The sequence below is a fragment of the Ictidomys tridecemlineatus genome, chromosome 9 (genome assembly GCF_052094955.1).
Source record: "Ictidomys tridecemlineatus isolate mIctTri1 chromosome 9, mIctTri1.hap1, whole genome shotgun sequence".
NCBI classification, from domain to species: domain Eukaryota; kingdom Metazoa; phylum Chordata; class Mammalia; order Rodentia; family Sciuridae; genus Ictidomys; species Ictidomys tridecemlineatus.
Window position 1 is genome coordinate 9,826,705 of NC_135485.1, and position 19,022 is coordinate 9,845,726.

At 45.4% G+C, this 19,022-nt stretch overlaps 2 long non-coding RNA genes across 3 annotated transcripts in view; both read right to left on the reverse strand.

The window, feature by feature from the left end:
- Positions 1–19,022, reverse strand: part of LOC144366618 (uncharacterized) — a 33,183-nt gene that overhangs the window by 13,140 nt on the left and 1,021 nt on the right. The gene's annotated exons all lie outside the window — the stretch shown is intronic.
- On the reverse strand, positions 51–2,547 carry LOC144366617 (uncharacterized). The gene is made up of 2 exons (XR_013425701.1): positions 1,603–2,547; positions 51–286 (listed from the first exon to the last, which is right to left on the reverse strand). It is a non-coding gene; the product is annotated as an uncharacterized LOC144366617 (long non-coding RNA).

Consider the following 19,022-nt stretch of genomic DNA (forward strand, 5'->3'; position numbering starts at 1 on the left):
GAGCAGAACAGCCTTGAAAATCACCATGAACTATGTGCAGCTCTTAGATAGCATTTCTTTTTTTTTTATTTAATTTTTTTAAAAATTATTTATTTCTTCTAATTTGTTATACATGACAGCAGAACGGATTTCAATTCATAGTACACAAATGAAGCACAATTTTTCATTTCTCTGGTTGTACGCAAAGTAGAGTCACACCATTCATGATTTCTTGGAACCTCCCAGAGCACAGGAAAGCATGTCCATCCCTTCCGTACTGCCATCGCCCACAGCGTCTACAACAGAGCTAACTCCAAGGGGAGTCAGTAGAATGAATGGATACAGAAATCAATTAAAAAAAAAAACTCAGAGTGGAAATCAAAACAATATCAGGAATTTTGAAACCTGAATAAGCCAAATCCTTCCTTTTAATAGATGAGATGGATGAGGAATGGAAATCTAAATTTCTAAGAGACAAAGGAAATGGAAAGCCCTTCTCCCAAGCAAATGAGGCTCAGGGGCTCTCTACTGGAAGGGGGGACACACAGTCCATTGTGGGTATGCCCTGGAAGGAGGGGAGTAGAGGACTGGATTGACTGGTCTCTTCCTACCTAATCCTCCCAATGCTTCCCACTTCCACTTAAGCTTGGAAGCTTGCTAGAAATTAAGCAGAAATCAAAGCTGTGGGTTGGGAGGAGGAGTGGCCAGAGTTGCCCTGGTTGAGAAATCGTCTCATGAAAACAGTTTTAAGTTCTCTCCTCATGTCAAGTAGTAATCCCTGAACTTGGTCCCTGGGGCATATTCCCATCTGCCATCGCACTGGAGACCCTCAAGACTGCTCTAATATAGGAAGGGCAGAGCCTATTATCCCATTGCACAGGTGTGAACACAGGAGCCATGGAGCAAGGGAGACCTGCCTGGGACTATTTAAGGCTCCAGAGTCAGGAGCAGGCACTTAAACAAGAAATGAATTTATCCTCTAGCCTCCCCTTCCAGCTCATTTAGGTTCCATTCACACACACAGGGCAAATCCCAGAGCCCCGATCTCATGGCCCCCTTCTGGCTGTCCCTCTCCCAGCACCAAAGGAAGCCTGTTTTCACCACTGAGATGTTTTTTGTAAACTGTTGGGCGGTCTGGATATTTTAAATGGTCAGCCAAATAAATTCTGACAACCACCTGGATTCAGATCCAAAGTCAGTCCTGTAGTGACTGGTTTGGGTGAGTCACTAAACACTTTGCGACCTCAGTGTCCTCCTTTCTAATGGAGAAAATCACAGGGGATTTTATCTTTAAATAAAATTTCTATAAACAATTAACACTTTCCATGATGCATCTAGCTGTCCCATAGGGTAATGTTCCCTTGGCTGGTAGTTTCCAAGCAGACTGGTATGCTCTCTCTTAGTAAGGGCCCTGGATGATGGGGTAGATGGGATCTGGATCCCACATGCCCAATCACTTCAGAGTTGCCCAAGGGACATGTAGAAAATGCAGGTCCATGGGTCACACCCCTATGTACTCTGATGGCAAACATTTCAGATGAAGTTCAGACACCTGGCTTGTTCTTGGAAATATCTGGGTGTTTCGGTTAGCTAGGGCTGCCAGAATAAAGTTCATAATCTTACCAATCTGGTGGCTTCAACAACGGTGTTTATTTTTTGCTTGCTTGTTTTGTTTTTCTGTTGAATTCTGGAAGCTAGAAGTCCAGATCAAGGTGCTGGCAAGTTGGTTCCTTCTGAAGGTCCTGGGGGAGAACCTGTGCCTCTCTCCTAGCACCTGGTGATAGCTAGCAACCTCTGAAATTCCATGGCTTCTATATACACCACTGCCACCTCTGATTTCATCTCCTCATGACATTCTCTGCATGTTTGTCTGCCTCTCTGATATGCACATAGTCATGCTACTTTAGCTCACCCTCCTGACTTAATTTGAATTTGATCATCTATAAAGACCATACTTCCATATAAGGTCATATTCACAGGCACTGGGACTTAGAGCGTCACCATCATTGGCAAGGATACAGAGCAACCCCTAACTCCAGGTGATCTTCATGTGCAACCAGAGTTAATAACCTCCAGTACGGCAGGCCAGAGCTTTTCAGAGGGAATGTACCTAGAAACCCACAGGGGATCTTGTGAAAGGGCAGGTTCTGCTTCAGTGGGTCCTGGGGCCTGAGAATCCACTTTTAGAACCAGGACATACTGCCCTTGCAGGTCCAAGGGTCCTGCTTTGAGTAGTGCAGTCCTTTTCAAGAGAGAAGTCCCACAAAATCCAGAAATGCCTGCCAAGCTGCAGGAAGTTCTCTGACCCGTTTCTACAGTGGAAAGGGGTGCCAATTTTACGATTTTTATTTTACTTATTATTTTTAAATCTCCCCTCTGAGTACCCAGCAAAACACCTGCTAAAACTCGGGATCCTCTATGCCTGACCCCAAGAGCGAAGATTGGCAGAAGGATGAAAGAAAAGCCTGGGCTCCCAGGCTGGGGGGAGAAATTTCCCTGGTTCTTACACACCCACCGCCCCCACCTTTGGCCTGTTCCGTCTCACATATTGAGGGTGATTTTGTTGTTCTTGTGTTCGGTGGCGCTGTCCTCCCATCACCCCGCCCTCCCCCACGCACTTCCCAACACCACCATCTGTCAGCCCAGCCCGGCCTGAGCTCAGGCTGGTGCAGCTGGCTCCCAGGAGGTGACCGCAGGCTGGTCACCTGCGAGGGCCGAGTCAGGGGCCGGAACCTCCGGGCCCAGCAAGGCCAGCCCACAGCCGCGGAGCAGCACAGCCTCCCCACTGGAGCGCAGCCCCAGACGCCGCTGGCCAAGGTGCGCCCGCCGCGCACGCGCCGCCCCCGCCCGGGTGCGCGGGCGCGGACAATGGAGCAGGGAAGCTGCGCACAAAGACGACAGCTGCGCGGCAGGGCCTGGAGAGGGGCAGCCGCCCGCGCCTCGCAGCCTCCTTAATTTATTTATAGATGCGCTGGCTCTTTATGTGGCCTAGTTAAGGAGGCCTTTCCATAAATACACCGCAACGGATGTTATTCTAGAACCCACCAATAATAGGCACAGCTGTAGAGGTTGTTGCCAGATTAACAGCCCCACCTTCCTCTCTTCCCCCCTCCCCCGAAATAGAAAAATAAATAAACTTAAAAGTGCTGGTGTTGTTCTCAGTGTTTGCCTGCGAGAAAGCAATGCTGTTTAACAGTGAGATGTTTCTTTGAAAGCCCCAGGAATTTCTTAGGAAAGAGAAAAACCACGAAGCAAGGCAGACCCAAAGCCTGGGTGCTCTCTCTGCTCCCATCCTTGGCTGCAAGCCTCTGTTTAACCCAGATACAACCCTCTTTCCAGAGACCACACGTGGGGGTGACGGTGGTGGTTCGCTTTTTTTGTACAATATGATTTGCCAAACGCAATTCCGGCTCTTCCTGATCTGCTCACTTCTTAAGGGCGTTGGCCCTACACCGCCCACTCTGGAGTCTCACGGCCCAGAGAATCAAATCATCAGAGAGCCATAAAGGAGCCCCCAACCCCGGATCCCTTTGTTATTTTTCCCAGTTTGTTCTACAGACCCTTAATTCTATTATCCGGCTGTAATTTGGTTCTGTCTCTCCAACATTCTTTCTTTTATTCTCCCCCTTTCTTTTTAATGGATCGATTCATCTGTAATTGGATTTTCTCTGGCTCTTACCAGCTATTAAAAGTAGCTAGGCTTGTGTGTGAGTGTGTGTGCTTCCTCCCTAGGCCATGCTTCTGGATGTCTTAGAGGTCTTGCTCTTGCCGGGGGTGTCCAAACAGGAATTCAATCCTTGTAAGGTATCAGGGAGCAGCAGGAAGAAAACAAGCTTTCAAAGCTGACAAACCATAGCCATTCTTATTTTGTTTTAAGGTTGACATTTATTGAGCTCATACTATGTGCCGGGCGTTCTTCCGAGCACTTTATAAGCATCAGTAATCCTTGCCACAGCAAGGATTTTTAGGAAGGTCTGGTTATTTCTGCATTTTACAGATGAAAACACACAGAGACGGAGGAATTAAGGAACTTGACCAATGCTCTCCACCAGCTAGTGGCCAGACTCTTTTGATTAAGATGCTCTTTTCCCAAGTTCTACACATTTCAGATCTGTGTGGCCTTGAACATGGCTTTGTTGTTGTTGTTGTTGTTCTGTCTCTGTTTTCCACATCTGCAAAATGAACAATAATGGATATTTCTCTCACAAGGAAAAAAGCTCAAAAGTGGCCAATTACCTTGCCAAGTAGCCGAATAAAAATTCAGACCTCTTTTCTTCACTAAGGTACAGGGGTCTGGACTCTGGTTTCCAGATGTGGAACCTCAGATAGAGATTGAGGTGGGGTGAGGAGCCTGTAGGAGTGAATCTGCACTAGGAAGGGAGACATTTTCAAATAAGAGATGTGCCAAATCAACTCCACAAATGGCTTGACTCTCATTTATGTCACATATAACTTCTGACCTCAATTTTATAAATGACCCATAGATGATTTCTCAAGGCTGTTTGATGAAATAATGCACAAAAAACACCCAGCATTAACACCTGGGCCTTATTTCATAGTTTCCTAATTCACATGAAGTATTACGATAATAATTATTATTGTTATTGGAATGAATGTTTAAATGTGGTCTGTATATGCAAGTCATGCAGGATTCTTAAATATTACCAGATTGCTTTTATATCAGACTAGGATCTCTTTTTTCAAATCAAAATTTGCAAATCAATCTTAGAAACTATGAACAAAACTGATCTTCATGCTGTTCACACACAGAACACAATTATGACTGTCACTCAAGGGGTGGAGTCAGGAATTAACCTCTACTGTGCAACTGCAGAGCAATATAATTTCATAATTTCCATCGTCTGGAAAACTCCACAGGCAGTATTTGCAAAAGCAATTTTGCAGTGACCACATTCATTATCTGTTAAGTCTTTTAGGGTCTTTTCCTTGGAAAATCCCCAAACAATGTTTAAAAATTCTGCAAATTTTAGAGATTTGTTTCAATTCTAAATTTTCCCCAAACCACATCATTTAAAAATGTAACACTCTTTTTCAGATGAAAACAGCCATGTGTGTATTAACTCTGACATAGATAAAAAGTATAACTTAATTGGATCAGAATTTCACAGACTGATCATTACAGTAGCCTCTGAAATCATAGATGGTTGTAAGCAACTCACATATTGAAGTGAGGAGTTGGGCCAATAACTTGTGGCATCGCAACAGAACTCTGGTGACTATTAGTGAGGAGCTTCAGTGGGCAGGGGAAACACAGTGACTGCAGGTAGATATGAGATTTCTTTTGAGGGAGATGGAAATGTTCTAGAAGTAATAGTAATAATTGCCCAAACTCATAAATACATTAAAAACCACTGAACTTACACTTTAAAAGGGTACATTTTAGGCTATATAAATCATCTCAACTAAAAAAGGGTAGTAGTAAAATAGATTGGGAGAAAAACTCTTTGTACATTGAGTAGATAAACTATCATAGAAAAAAATGTTATAGAAATATATCTACTGATATACAATAAAATTTTACATACTAAGTGGAGGGAAGTTATGTTCCAAGTAAACAAATATGACCCATTCTGAATAAAAAGAGTATCTGAGTCTAAATGGATCTGGAAAAAGGTACCATTTACCAAATTGCTAAGTGATTATTTCTGGCATTATAGGTGTTGCTGTTGTTGTTGTTTTTTTTAAAAAAATCTCCTTTCCTCTTAAGGAATGAATAGATCCATACATGAACACAAACACATACATGTAGACATGTAGAAATAAAAGAATTCAATAAATGGTTCTGGGGACCAGGGAGGATATTATACAAGTACAGAAGTTTTCATTTAGACTTCCAACTCACTAAAAGTGCAGAAGCTTTCAAAACGTTCCCAGAGAGTCCCCACGGTGCACTGTATTTGGGACGGCTAGCAATGACTAGCATGGCAGCACACACACAAGCTTCAGAGTTTACTGCTTGCTTGCCCTTCCCATCTCTTGCACTTTGATTCAGCAAAGGAAGGAAACCCTCTCCTCCTGATATAACTCACAAACAAAGCCAACTTCACTTGTTGTCCTCCTTAATGAACATAACCCAGTTCCTTCTATCCTCAGTGAGACCTGTGCTGGGCGATGTCTTGGGCGCCTGGTTCTGTTGTAGTGATCTCATGTACAGCATCATACTTCTCAAGAAGGGGGAAAGTGATGCTCTCAGAAGCACCTAGTTTCAGTCAGGTATCTTTGGGGCAGTATCGACGGTGGTATGTACTTGACCCCAGCAGTGTGCCCAGGAAGTGGGTTTGGATACACTGCTATCAGAGGCACAGGGAGAATGATAGCCCAGGATGTGAGTGCCAGTATGTCTGACCCCCAAGAATCAAGTCTAAACCCCTAGAACACTCCCCCATCTTTGCTCCCACAAGGTCCTTGTAGCCAACTAATTATAAAAACCCAACCACAAGCTTCTCAAAGAGCTCCTGAAATAAATTTGGTCAGCTGCCAAACAGCTCACTTACTGAATTACCAGTGCTCAGCCCTGACCTTCCTCATTGAGGATGAAGCCCCAGTCCATGCACACTCCACGTGCTAGACAACATAATGTTAGAGCGAGAGAAAGGGAAGGGGAGGGTGAAAGGGAGGGAGGAAGCCAGCCCCTCTCCTCCTCCAGAGCTTCCCCCAAGCCCGTCCCTTCCCTTCCCCCAGCCCTGCAGTTGGTCCCATTATCACTTCCACCCTGGCTAATTATAGTCACTGATTACCTAACAGCAAGTCTAACTGTCACCTGCTTTGGCCTGACAGATTATGCCATCTGGGCCACGTGGCCAGGGTCCCGAGCCGTGAGAGGTCACAGAGAGGGCCAAACGGCACTGAATGGGAAGAAATGTGTTTACAGCCCTGACAGCTGACTGGGCCATTAGAGGGACTTGAGCTGTGTGTGTCCCCGCTGAAGCTGCTCTCCAGGGGCCTTGCGGCCCAGCGCTATTAGCTAATGGGATGTGGCTGCATGTTGCTCAGGTTCCAACTGTGGCCATGAGAGGGGACTGAACCCTCTCCTAAAAAGGAAAAGAGCAAGGACCTAGGAGGAACCTGGGGCTCCCGGTTGTTTGGGGTCCTCGTTAAGCCCACACTGCAATACGCTGCCCACAGAGCCCACGTTCCATTGGCCTCCAGACAGAGAAAGCACCAGATTCAAATTCATTTGCTATTTCCTGCACTCACTGTGCATTACCTTCAGTGCATTCAGGAAGCACACGGAGTGAGAGTGAATAAGATGTGGATAGTGACTTCCATTTATTAACACCTTTTATGTCCTGCATCTGTCTTGGAGAGAGGTGCCTGTGTGTGTCCTTGGAATACATGAAAAAAAGCACATTTCGAATCTGTGGATCTGGAGATGGGGAGGCAGGCAGATTCTGTGTTTCTAGGAAGATCCTATGCTTTGAATAGTCAGAAATCACTTACTTATTTATGAAATTAAGTTGTCCAATTAACATGATGCAGAAGACTCATAGACTGGCATGTCTCAAACGGTGAACTGCAGAGCACTCCAGACAAAGCTACCCCCACCCGAGTGAGTTCTCAGTTAAGTCAGTGTGGGAAGCAATACAGACCCTGGGTCCCTTGGAAATTCACAGTGCACAGAATTAGCACATTGGAGCTAAGACATCTGCCGTGACCTGTCCTGACCTGGATGTGAGCAGTTTCATTTCCATTGAAAGTTGGGCGCTCTCTGTCCTCAATTCTCACTGTAACCCTGGCTAGAGACCCATTACTATCCAGATTGCTTAACCTACCCATTAGGTTTCTGATCTGGAAGATGGCTTCTCAGCCCCTGGTGCTGCTCACATCACACACACGATGTGAGCAGCACCAGGGGCTGAGACTGTGTGAGGTGTGTCCTAGCATCTAGCCACCGGGCAGTGGGCTTCCTCCAACAGCTTCTGAGGACAAGTGAGGCCACTGTGCCCAGCTTATCCTCCTCCCGTCAAGAGGAGGAGGCAGAGGTAGATGAGAAAAGGGGCAGAGAGAAGCCCCTTTGGGGAGATCGTGAGACCTGGGCATGCGGGAGGCCTGGAAAGCCTGAGAGCAAAGGCTGAAGAGTCAACATTTAAGATCAATTTACTTAAAATTTAACTTGGAAAAAAAAAAAGTTTGCCAAACCATTTTCTCACAGTGTTTTTGCATGACATCAAAGTCCCACAAAATCCAGAAATGACTGCCAAGCAGTGGGAAGTATTCTGCCCCGTTTCTACAGTGGAAAGGGGTGTTATTATATTAATATATTGATATAAAGTTTAAAAAATGACAAAATGGAGGATATGGCGTAATCACAGCCGGTGTGTCTGTGTGGATGCAAACCTTTGTGTGTGCCCAAACAACCATACACGGGACCTTGAGGAGTACAGTGCGATCATTAAGAGTGGCAGCTTTGGAGCCAGGGAACAAGTTTGATGAGCAGCTCATCTAAGTGCTTGAACCTTTGGGTTTGCCTCTTCTGTGAGATGAAGCTGACATGGGAATTAAATGAGATAATGTCTGGCAAGTACCTAGCACATTGCCTGGCTTAAATTAAGCACCAAATGAGAGCTGTGATTGTAAATAATATAGAAAAAAGTCTGGAAGAACATGCACAAAGTGTTAACAGTTCATCTCTGAGTGCTGAGTTAGACATGACTTATTTTCTTCTTCATACTCTATTATCCAAAATTATGCAAAGAACAAAAATTATTTTAAAAATTAGAAATTTAGAAACCAAACTATGAGGTAAAATGATAATTGTAGTTTTCTCTGGTTGATAAAATGTGAGTTATTTATTTTCTTCTTTATGCATTTCAGTATTTCTCAAACTGTACATGATTTTAATTTTTGACAGTTTTAACAATTTTTAGTAGACAAATCTTACCCATCCACTCAGGGCAGAAGAAATATAGAAAAACTCTGAAAAGAAAGTAGAAATCACTTAAAGTCTCATGATATCTCTGTTGTCATTATTCTTGGGATTATGAAGGGCAGACTTTTCTGAAAGATTGGTCCCGTAGAATTGTGTAGTACACAACTTGGTCAGTAATACACAACAGTCCTCAAACAGTGTCCATCTGATTACTGCTCATCCCATTCCCTAAAAGAAATCTGAAAAGTTTGATGTGAAATCTTCCATTATATCCATAATACACATGTATGCACACATGCAAACATGCTCATATGATTAAGCAAAAAATAACCATGTAAAGATGTTAGAGTTTTCCTAAAGGTAATGGGTATGGAGGGAGGGTCACCTTCTCCAGATGTGAGCGTGCATTCAGCACCTACTGTATTCCAAGCCCTACTAAGGAAACAAAGATGAAGAAGATGAAAACTCTCTGGTCTTGATAAGCCTCCAGCCAATCACAGAAATGCAACATTACAGACGTCTGCAGTGTCAGGTGGCAAATCCCATCACAGAAGCAGAGAACAGGCAGCTAGGAAGAGGTTAGGTCTCCCCACTAAGCATTCAGGAAGACTTCCCAGAGAAGAGGCACACTAAAAGTTAGGAATTCTGTTATCTAGCAGGCCTACATCACTTGACATTCCCCCACTGCCACGTCCACTCACTTCTCTGGTCTTGGGTTGGACCATGACATTCCCACACTTCTACTCCCATCCAAACCCTTCTCCTCCTGCACAACCTATCCAGACATCACTTCCTGGAAGCCTCCTGTCCCTACCCAGACTGCAGGAGGTGGCTCTCTCTGAGCACAGGTCTTTATTTTGACTAAACGGAAGTTGCTTACTCATATGACTATTTCCCTATAGGACTGGAGAGTTTTGCCCTCTTCATTTTTGTGTAATGGGGCATTACTGGAACCAACTGAACACCACACCTTGCACACAGTCAGTGCCCAATAAATGTTACCTAGAAAAAAATCAGTGCTCGAATGTGATTGTGATGGTCCCATAATACATATATCCACTCCGAGCACAAAGAGCACACTTGTGCTCATTAGCAAATTCCCGCTTCAAGACGACCAATCAAAAACGTGCATACAGTTTCTCAGTTGCACAGCTGATCAAACAGAGAGCACCTTTGTCCTAATTGGAAGAAGTCCCTGTTCATCCTGACTGTTCCTCCAGTCAGCAGAACAGAGGCTGGCTTCCAACCCCTCTCATTCAACTGAGTGTCCTGTGCTGGACATTTAGTCACCATGCTCCATAGTAGCCCTGACAGCAGGGTGATAGACAAGATGCTTTCTCTCCCCAAAAAGAGCTTAAAATTTGTTCAACAGTCAGGTAAACACATAGTAAGTGGGTGATTCTAAAATTCAGAATAAGTGAATGATTGAATGAATGCTAAACAATAAGTTTTCTCTGATTTTGACTGGGTTCCATTAAGTCCTCCATAGTGTTTGCTTTGTGCTTTGACTAAGGTCTCCTTTATTTGAATCCTCACATCGAATGTTCTAATTCCTTTTTTTTGTGGCTAAGGGTCATGAAGGCCTCTGGCTTGTTTTGAACAGGTTGAGTTTCTGTGCAAGACACAAAGGTCAGGTGAAGTTCGAATCAGCCCTGAGAGGGATCTTCTAGGGCTATTATGTGAACTGACTCACATAGACCTGGTCCGGATGCTCAGCCATCCCTGTCTCTCGCCTTGCTTTTAAGTGAGGTATTTAATACACACGCAGAGTTTCCCAAAGGCGGAAGCAGTGATTAATGGCAACCTCACTTGATTGTCTCATCAGGAGGGTGGAGATGAACAAGCTGTGACCCCAGTGTCACCCACAGCACTTGGCACATGGTAGGCATGCTGGTATCGTGGAAGAATAGCTCTATGCTAAAACTCCCATTTGGTTGGATGGATCAGATGAACGGGTCACGTGGCATGACAAATGTGATAATCACCCAGAAACTGCAGCGAGTCACCCATTCTACCAGGGCTAAAGGGCCAGGGCCAGGGCCAGGGCCAAGAGCTCTCTAAGTGCTACACATTGCCAATGGCTGTGTGGGGGTAGGGGGGGGTTCTCTAAAATGCCTCTGTGGTCCCCAGACACCAATAACAGTAAGATCATCAGTGCCATTAAAGAGGAAATTACAGTTGCAGGTGGATTGAAATGCTGTGGGGCGGGTCTTTAGCTTTATGGTTGCACAGCAACTTCTTTGGTCTTGTATCAGGACTGTTGCAAAAGTTTATTTACTGGATGTTCCAGATTTACCTCCTTTCCCTGTTCAGCCCTCGCTGAATTATTTTTTTCCCAAGGAACGCTGGAATCAGACTACCTCTCTGCTGAAATGTCATCAGCATCTTTGAGACTGTCCCTGGGATGTCATCCTGCTCCTCAGCCTGGCTTTGGGGAGCCTTTGGGAACTGGCCTCATCTTTCTATCCCTTTCCCTACATCCACAACACTCCAGAGATTCTCTGCTTTGGACTAAAGTATCCTTCCCTTTTCCCTACACACAGATATGCCTGGGCCTTCTCTTCTCCCAGACGTGCTCTGGTGATTTTTCCCTTGCTCAGAGCAGCCTTTTCTTCTCTCTCCACCTGTGCCTATCCACTTTATCCTCTAGAATTTAATTAAAACTGCACCTGTCTAGTGCAACCTTCTTGGGATCCTGCAACTAACAGTGCTGCTTGAGCTTCTCAGAGCACCGGCATTGGATGGGCATTCAGAAGACACTTTTTTATAAGTTCAGGTGTCATCCCATCTTCTGAGCTGGACCTAAGCACTGTCGGTGAGAAAAACACACCTTCTTCTTCTTCAACATAACATGGCTGACAAAAACCTCAGGCTCTGGAGTCCCAAGGCCTGTTTATTGCCCTTTCACTGCCTGTAACTCTTTGGCCTGGAGCAAATTTTCTTTCTTTTTCAAGTCTCAGTTTTCTCATCTGTAAAAGGGAATGATAATAACAACTATGGCACAGGCAGCGTGAGGTTTGTTGGTGATTCAGAGAGTAATTATTAAGTACCCAGCACAGCAAGTGCATCGGAGGCTGATGTCGTGTGAGATGGTAGGATCCATGCAGACAGACACAGTGGTTCCCTGGTGGCTGAACCTGAGCTGTGAGGGGACTGTGGCCAGAGCTGGTGGGGTCAGGGTGGTAAAGGGCTCCTAGGGTGAGGAGTCTGGACTGACTCTGAGACAGGAAAAGCCTTCAGAAGGTGCTGAGCAGGGAAAGATGATCTGACTCACATCCCAGACTCCCTGGCCATTGCAACAGAGATGGGCAAAGGGAAATCAGACAGGTGCGTCGGGAGACTGTTGCCTCTAATGATTTTCTGGCTAGAAATAGTCAGAGATGTGCCAAAGTGAATGAGGCCTGGTCCCTGTCCTTGGAGAGCTCATGGAACATTGCGGGGAGGGGATCTTTTTCTCAAACAAGGAAACCAAGAAAGTCCAATAAAAGGAGGATAATGAGTTAAAAAAAAAAATGGGTGCTCCTAGGAAGCAAAGAGAAAGAAGCGTCATCTGTAGGTGGTGGGAGGAGGCCCAGGGAGGCTGCAGGAGGATATGACCATCTTTCCTGAAGGATCTTTAAAGCAGCACAGATGTGACGCCTGGGATCCTAACACAGTCTGCTGTCTCCAGGAAAGGAATTCTCACCAGGTACCACAGACTGGAAGAAGGGTGGTGAGGATCCTTCTCAAGGATAAAGTACTCTGAGCGTTTGAAAATCTCTAAATTCCACTTTCATGACAATGCTTTAAACCTGTCACCTGCCCTTTGTGCCACCAGGCCAGTGTTTTCAGTTCTAGAGGACAGTTATTTGAAGAGCTGACAGTAACTTGCTCTTCCTCTTTATCTATCTACCTACCTATTTTAAAAGATGCCCTGGGAAACTTTTTTTTTTCCAACAGGAATTCAAATGAACTGGAATTTAATGCCTTGTTCCATTAACATTTCAGAAAATGCCAACAAGAAGCTCCAGCAGATAATTACATACATACAAGGGGAGCAAATTGGGCATGTTTGCCTTCCACAGGTCCACCGGAAAAAAAAAAAAAAAAAAAGCATTTCAAAGTGGGCTGTGTCACCAAAAATTATTTGGAATTATTTGGTCTCCACAATTATGGATTAAAATAATGTTTACATTTGGGCGAATGGGCTCTAATTGGGTTGGCCATTAAGTGACTGAGCGTAGGAATAAAATGAAGCCTAATTTGAAAGGCTCAGACAGGAAGCAGTGATTAGCTGTGGAAGGAGAGAAATATGCAGCTCCTGGCTCCTACCTGCCTCTGCGCCAGAAAGGGGTTAAGAGGCCAGGAGCAGCCCCAGCAGCGCCCACAGTGCTAATGAAAACCCTGTCTTTTATGGGACTTCACAAAGCACTTTCCCAGGCACCATCTTGTTTGATCCCAGCACCACGCTGCCAATGGACAGGGCAGGAGCTCTCATTGCCCTTGTTTCATAGCCCTGGAAGCTGAAGCCCCAATTCAGATGCCTCGCTGAGGTCCCACGACAAGGGCGGGAAGGGGCCACAGTTCAGGCCGGCATCTGACCCTCAGTCCTGTGGCCTGATCACCACGCCACACGGCCTCTCAAAAGCCTTTGATTAGTGAGAGCTTAAAGGAAGGCCTGCGCGTTAGCAGGCATAAAGTGATCACACAGGAACGAACGAGCAGACTTGTTGCCATGTGTAGCCGATGGGACGCTGCTGGAGAGGCCCAGTGGACAGCTGTTTTCAGCTGGGGAGCTAAGCAGGCAGCACCTCACTTAGCCCACCAGCCAGGACAAGCCCAAGGAAAGAGACCACAGGGAAGAAGGCTCCCCTCAGAGGGACTGGAAGCAGAGCCACCAGCAGCAGACAGTTCACAATATGTTTGGAAATAACGTCATCCCTTTGTATCTATGGGGGATTGGTTCCTGGATCCCCCAGGATACCAAAATCTGTGGACACTCAAATCTCCTATATAAAATGGCATAGTATTTTCATATTTTTTATAGAAATCCTCCCATGATTTTAATCATGCCTAGATTACTTATACTACTTAGTACAATGTCAGTGCTATGTAAATAGTTGTTCTACTGTGGCAAGATAAAATCTGCCCACATGCAGTAGAGATGCAATTCTTTTTGCTGCATATTTTTGATCCCAGGTTGGTTGAAGCCACAGATGTGGCATCCACAGAAATGAAGGGCTAATGGGACTGTTCTTTGAAGAAGCACATAAATCAGCTCTGAGGATGCTTCTGTCATGGGCATTAACAGATGCAAAGGAAGGAGCAGGTGCCCAGCTCCAGCTCCAACCAGGGAACACGAGAGTCATGTTGCCATGCAGAATTGCCAAACCAATCTCCTTCCACCAATGAAGGGACCCTCTAGTGCACTAGGGAGGAGATTGGGAAAGTGCATCAGGCCCCAGTAACACCTGACCTTTCGGGACATCCTCAGTTGGTCCTGAGATAAAGTGCAAATGTCTTAGGAGGACTGGCAGTACCCAGTGAGGCCCCACCCTTCTCACATTCGGGGCCTCCTCTCTCCACACACTCCACACGCATACCCACAGATGCCCACACATGGTGGCTCTAGCTGCCCAAATCATACACTGCTCCACTTCCTTAGCTATTGTGCACTCCCATCTCAGCTTTACCTCCCATTCACCCTTCAAGTATCAGCCTGCTGGTCCCTTCTTGCAGGAGGCCTCTCTCCAACCCCTTTGCCCCTCCAAATTTGCCTGCCTTGCTCTCTTAATTCTCTGCGCTGCCCCAAATCTCACTGTAATTTCCTGATTCTTATTCCATCCTCACCATCTGGCAATTATTTGCTGCAAACGGGGGCTGCTCCTGTACTCCCTGCAGTAAGCTTTAGCCAGGCTCTAGAGGACCTGTTGAATGATGGGGTAGAATAATTCTTTAATTAAGTTAGTCGGTGGTAAAACCGAGTAAGCAAAAAGCATTCCTCCTTTATAGGTGGTAAGTTCGGTTGGGCTCAGCTCCAGTAGGATCTGGGCTGGACCGCCCCTCCCTGTCTTGTGACGTAAATATTAGAGTCAAGATTCTGCTGTAAAAATGAGCAAGCGCCCCATTTACAGGATTCTGTCTGAAGAAGGCTTATTTCTATCTGGGTGTGATCCAAGTTACTGAGGGCTTTAAATAATTGGGAAAGACATTATCTTTGGAAGCTAAAATCCAACCCTTGAATACCTTGGTTCTTGCCAAATATCTCCCACAACCCACATTAAGTGGATTACTGTGTCCTTAATCACAGGCTAAATGCCTGCATCTGTGGCTGGCATCAGCTGGGTGTGAGACAGCTGCAGTCACTGTGATGCCCCCTGCTATGACAGCAGAAAGCCACTGGGTAAAGAACTCCGACCAAGGCTGAGAAGCAAGACGATGCAGGTGAAGATCTCAATGTATTTATTCATTCAGCATTACTTATGATCAATTAGGGTTAACTGCAGAGGAGAGAAATAAGTCACGTTTCCTTCCCTTGAGCAGCTCCATAGGATAAAAAAAAAAAGTGCTTAGAGAACTAAAAATCTCTAGTAATTGTTTGTCTTTACAGCTCAAACTTTATCTGATACCTGGGTGTTGTGGTTTAAATGAGTCTGTCATTCAAGATATCTGAGATGGGGCCTGAGAGTCTGCATTTCTCACAGACTCCCAGGTAAGGCTGCTGCTGATGGTCTGGGAACCACATCACAATTCACAATATAGTCCAAGGAGGAACAATACATATGCCCTTGTTACCTCATTTGATTCTCACAAGAATGCTGGGAGTGGATAGGGATGTACTTTGTGATTTGCTCACAGATAAAAGCATTAAGTCTAGGCAAGAGTCACTATTTTCCTAATGATATCTCAAGTGATAAAGTTTGGATTCCATTATTCAAACCCAGGAGGCCAAATCCCCAGCTTAATCCCCTACATTGCCCCCCACCCCGGCCCTGCTCAGCTGCTATTCCCAGACACAGCCACTTCTGCTTCTTGACAGGGACCTGGTATTTGTTGAGTGGCCTCCCAAACCCCATGCTGGCTGCATTGACAGCCATACCCCTCTCCTCTGTGATTTGCCTCTGCTGACCATCAGCAGCTTGGTGACCCTCAGGATAATGGGCTGAAGACTACAGGGAGTGGAATAGGAATGGAGTTTGGATGTTTATCACCTCTGGGTCTCTGCACCTCATGTCTTCTTATGCTGTGCCCCCACTAGTTAGTTACAAACAAGCCCATGTCCCTAGGGAATGGATGAGAGTTGTAGCTACTGCATGCAAGATACTGTGCAGGTGTCCTCCTTGTACCATGTCATTCAAGAGGCGCAGCGTGGGTTCAGCTCTTCACTCCTGTCTGCATATAATACCTATTAAGGCCAGCTATGATGATCTCAGCACTAAACAGAGATAACTATAAGGCACAGTGTTTCCCTTCCAGGGATGCTTAGAAAGAATGAGTGACATGCCAGAAATCACTCTGCTAGGAAGTGCTGCAACAGGGAGAGGAAACCACCATCTCCCCAACCTAAACCCATCATTTTTCCAGCCTCAACTAGCCCTTCAGACCCGCAGCCCTTATCATCTGAGGGACGAGTTAATCATAACATGATCATGGCTCAGCCGATCTGCAAGAGGCCCAATTAGCATATTTATCATCACTCTCTGATTCAGACCAACTCCAGTTCATGCTTTGAGGACAATGGCCTCAGATCAACTGCAGAAGTCAGACAGAAGAACGGCCTACCTTAAGCCACCCTGAGAAACTGCTTGGTGCAGGGTGAGGACATCCCCCACCCTGGAGAGACTGAGTCGGTTGAAGAGTGTGATTATTGCATGCAGCCAAATGTGGAAGCAGCATAACAAGTGTTACGTCTGAGGCCAGGAATGCAGCCCTGCGAGAATGCTGCAGGGCTGGCAGGGCGTGGGTGGGAGCGGAGAGAGTCTGCCGCCATGTTCACATCACATCATGTCATTAGGATGTGAGTTCCTCGGGCCTGGTACCCACCACGTGATGATCACTTTGTGCTCTCATCCCCACGATCTTAAGGGAAGGGCCACTTAGGCCCTTTATAAACAGATGACCCTGGTAAACACATTGTCCTGTAAGTCCACAGCTGGGGTAACCTCCTGGCCACACTGAACTGCACACAGAATAGAAGCATGATGGACCCCACTGACAGATGAGCAGGAGGCAACTAAAGGAAGAGAAAGAGCAGTGATCTGGGAGATGAGCAGCTTGGTCAAAGGGGGGAGCAATTTGGGCAGTCTGGGGAGGGGTTTGGGAGGTGACGTTGACAAGGAGAGTTGTGACTTAGAAAAGGAGCAGTAAGGGAAGGGAAGAAACCCTCACTCAGTGTCATTTACAGAGACACAAAGACTGGCGGGTGCACGAAGTTTTATTTTGGAGACAGATGGAGGTGTTATGCAGATCTAGAGCTTTCTTCTGCATTCGTTGCATTTGAGAAGGATTTGGGATCTCCACCTGGAGATGGAAGCTAGCCAATGGTCATATGGGTTTCACTTTGGCAATGGAAACATAAAGTTTAGCAAAATAAGCATGTGGCATTTGAAGACATGAAACTAGAGGTGACCACCAGCACAGAAAGGGAGATGGAGAAAAAAAGGAGATTTAGGACAAAATTGTGGGGCTCTCCAAAAGTGAAGATAGAGAAGTAGAGGAGAAAATTGGGTATGAATAACCTGTGGGAAGGGCGTAAAGAGAGAATACGGTTTCAGCAAAGCCAAAGGCTAATAATGCCGACAGCAACATGGGGATTGTGACAGAGAAACATTTTTAAGGGAAAAAAAAAATGGAAAACTGTATCTAGCACTGCAGACAGTACAGGTAAAATGAGGATTGAGACTAAACACTGGATTTATATCTCTAGTCCTTAGTAGGGACTGGCACATAGTAGATGCCCAATAAATACAAGTCCAACTCATTAAATAAGGATTAGTAATTGGAGTTGTCATGCAAATTCAAGTCTTTATGCTGGTCCTGAAATGGACTGCTCCATCGGCACAGGATTTTTATATCAGAGCTGTTCAGTAATGGGGCATCTTTCAAGTAGCTTTAGGAGGAACCACAGACCATCTGCCTAGGATCCTGCCTAGGAATTCCTGCTTATGTGGGGTTTAAGCCAGGCAGTTACTGAGGCTGACTCTGGGTAGGGTTTCTGTCTCCCCACAACCTGAAACCTGGTCAAAGTACAGAAAGAAACGCCAATCCAGTCTAGGGTTAACACATCTGAAGCAAATCTTTTTCTGAAACTTCCTCCTCTGCTTTCTTCTCCTCTTATCTTTTATTGGTTTCCTGAAATGCCTTATCTGCAAAGGCATGATTCTGTTCTAAATCTCTGTCTATGAACACAATTACCATTTCTGTTTCTTCCACAAGGTAAAAATGAATCACAAGATGCAAGACATTAACTTTTCCACCCAGCCATAGGCAGACTGTCTTCATCTCTAAATGATGCACTCCCCCACATCAAATAAAAGCAGACGGTTTTATTCTTCGGTCTAAAGTACTTAGCATGACGGAGAGACATCTGCTGCAGACAAATCTTGGGTCTTTGGAGCCTTAATACTTTGAAATTTATTCCTCTTCACCACCTGGAGGCTCATGAGTCCGTTTGTGGACTTCTCCCCCTCATTCTGCCTTGCAAGCTAATGAGCACTCGCTTCCCAGACGTGCAAGTGTTAGCTATTCTAGTAAGACCCACATCCACACTGCGATGGAAAGAGTCGAGAATGAACCATCGCAAGCCTCCAGGTACCTTCCAGCTCCTCTCACTTTCATTTGTTCCTTGAAAAATCATGCACTGTGGGCCAGATTCTGTACTGTTTCCTAGAATTGAATATAGAGGCACAGCAAGAAACGAGATTTGGTCATAAAAAAAAAAAAAAACCTGTGTCATGAATGGGCTTCAGAAGCTCCAGAAATGATAGGCAAAAGTTTGTGTGTCTGTGTCTGTGTACCTGTGTCCAGAGAGAGGTTTATAATTTTCATCAGATTCTAAATCCAAAAGGGTAAGTATCCATCAAAATCTAAAGTCAGCTTTGACACATCTTTTTCCATTATCCCTGGCTACATACAAACAAATAGCCAAGGATTGCTGGGTCTTCCCCCTACCCCC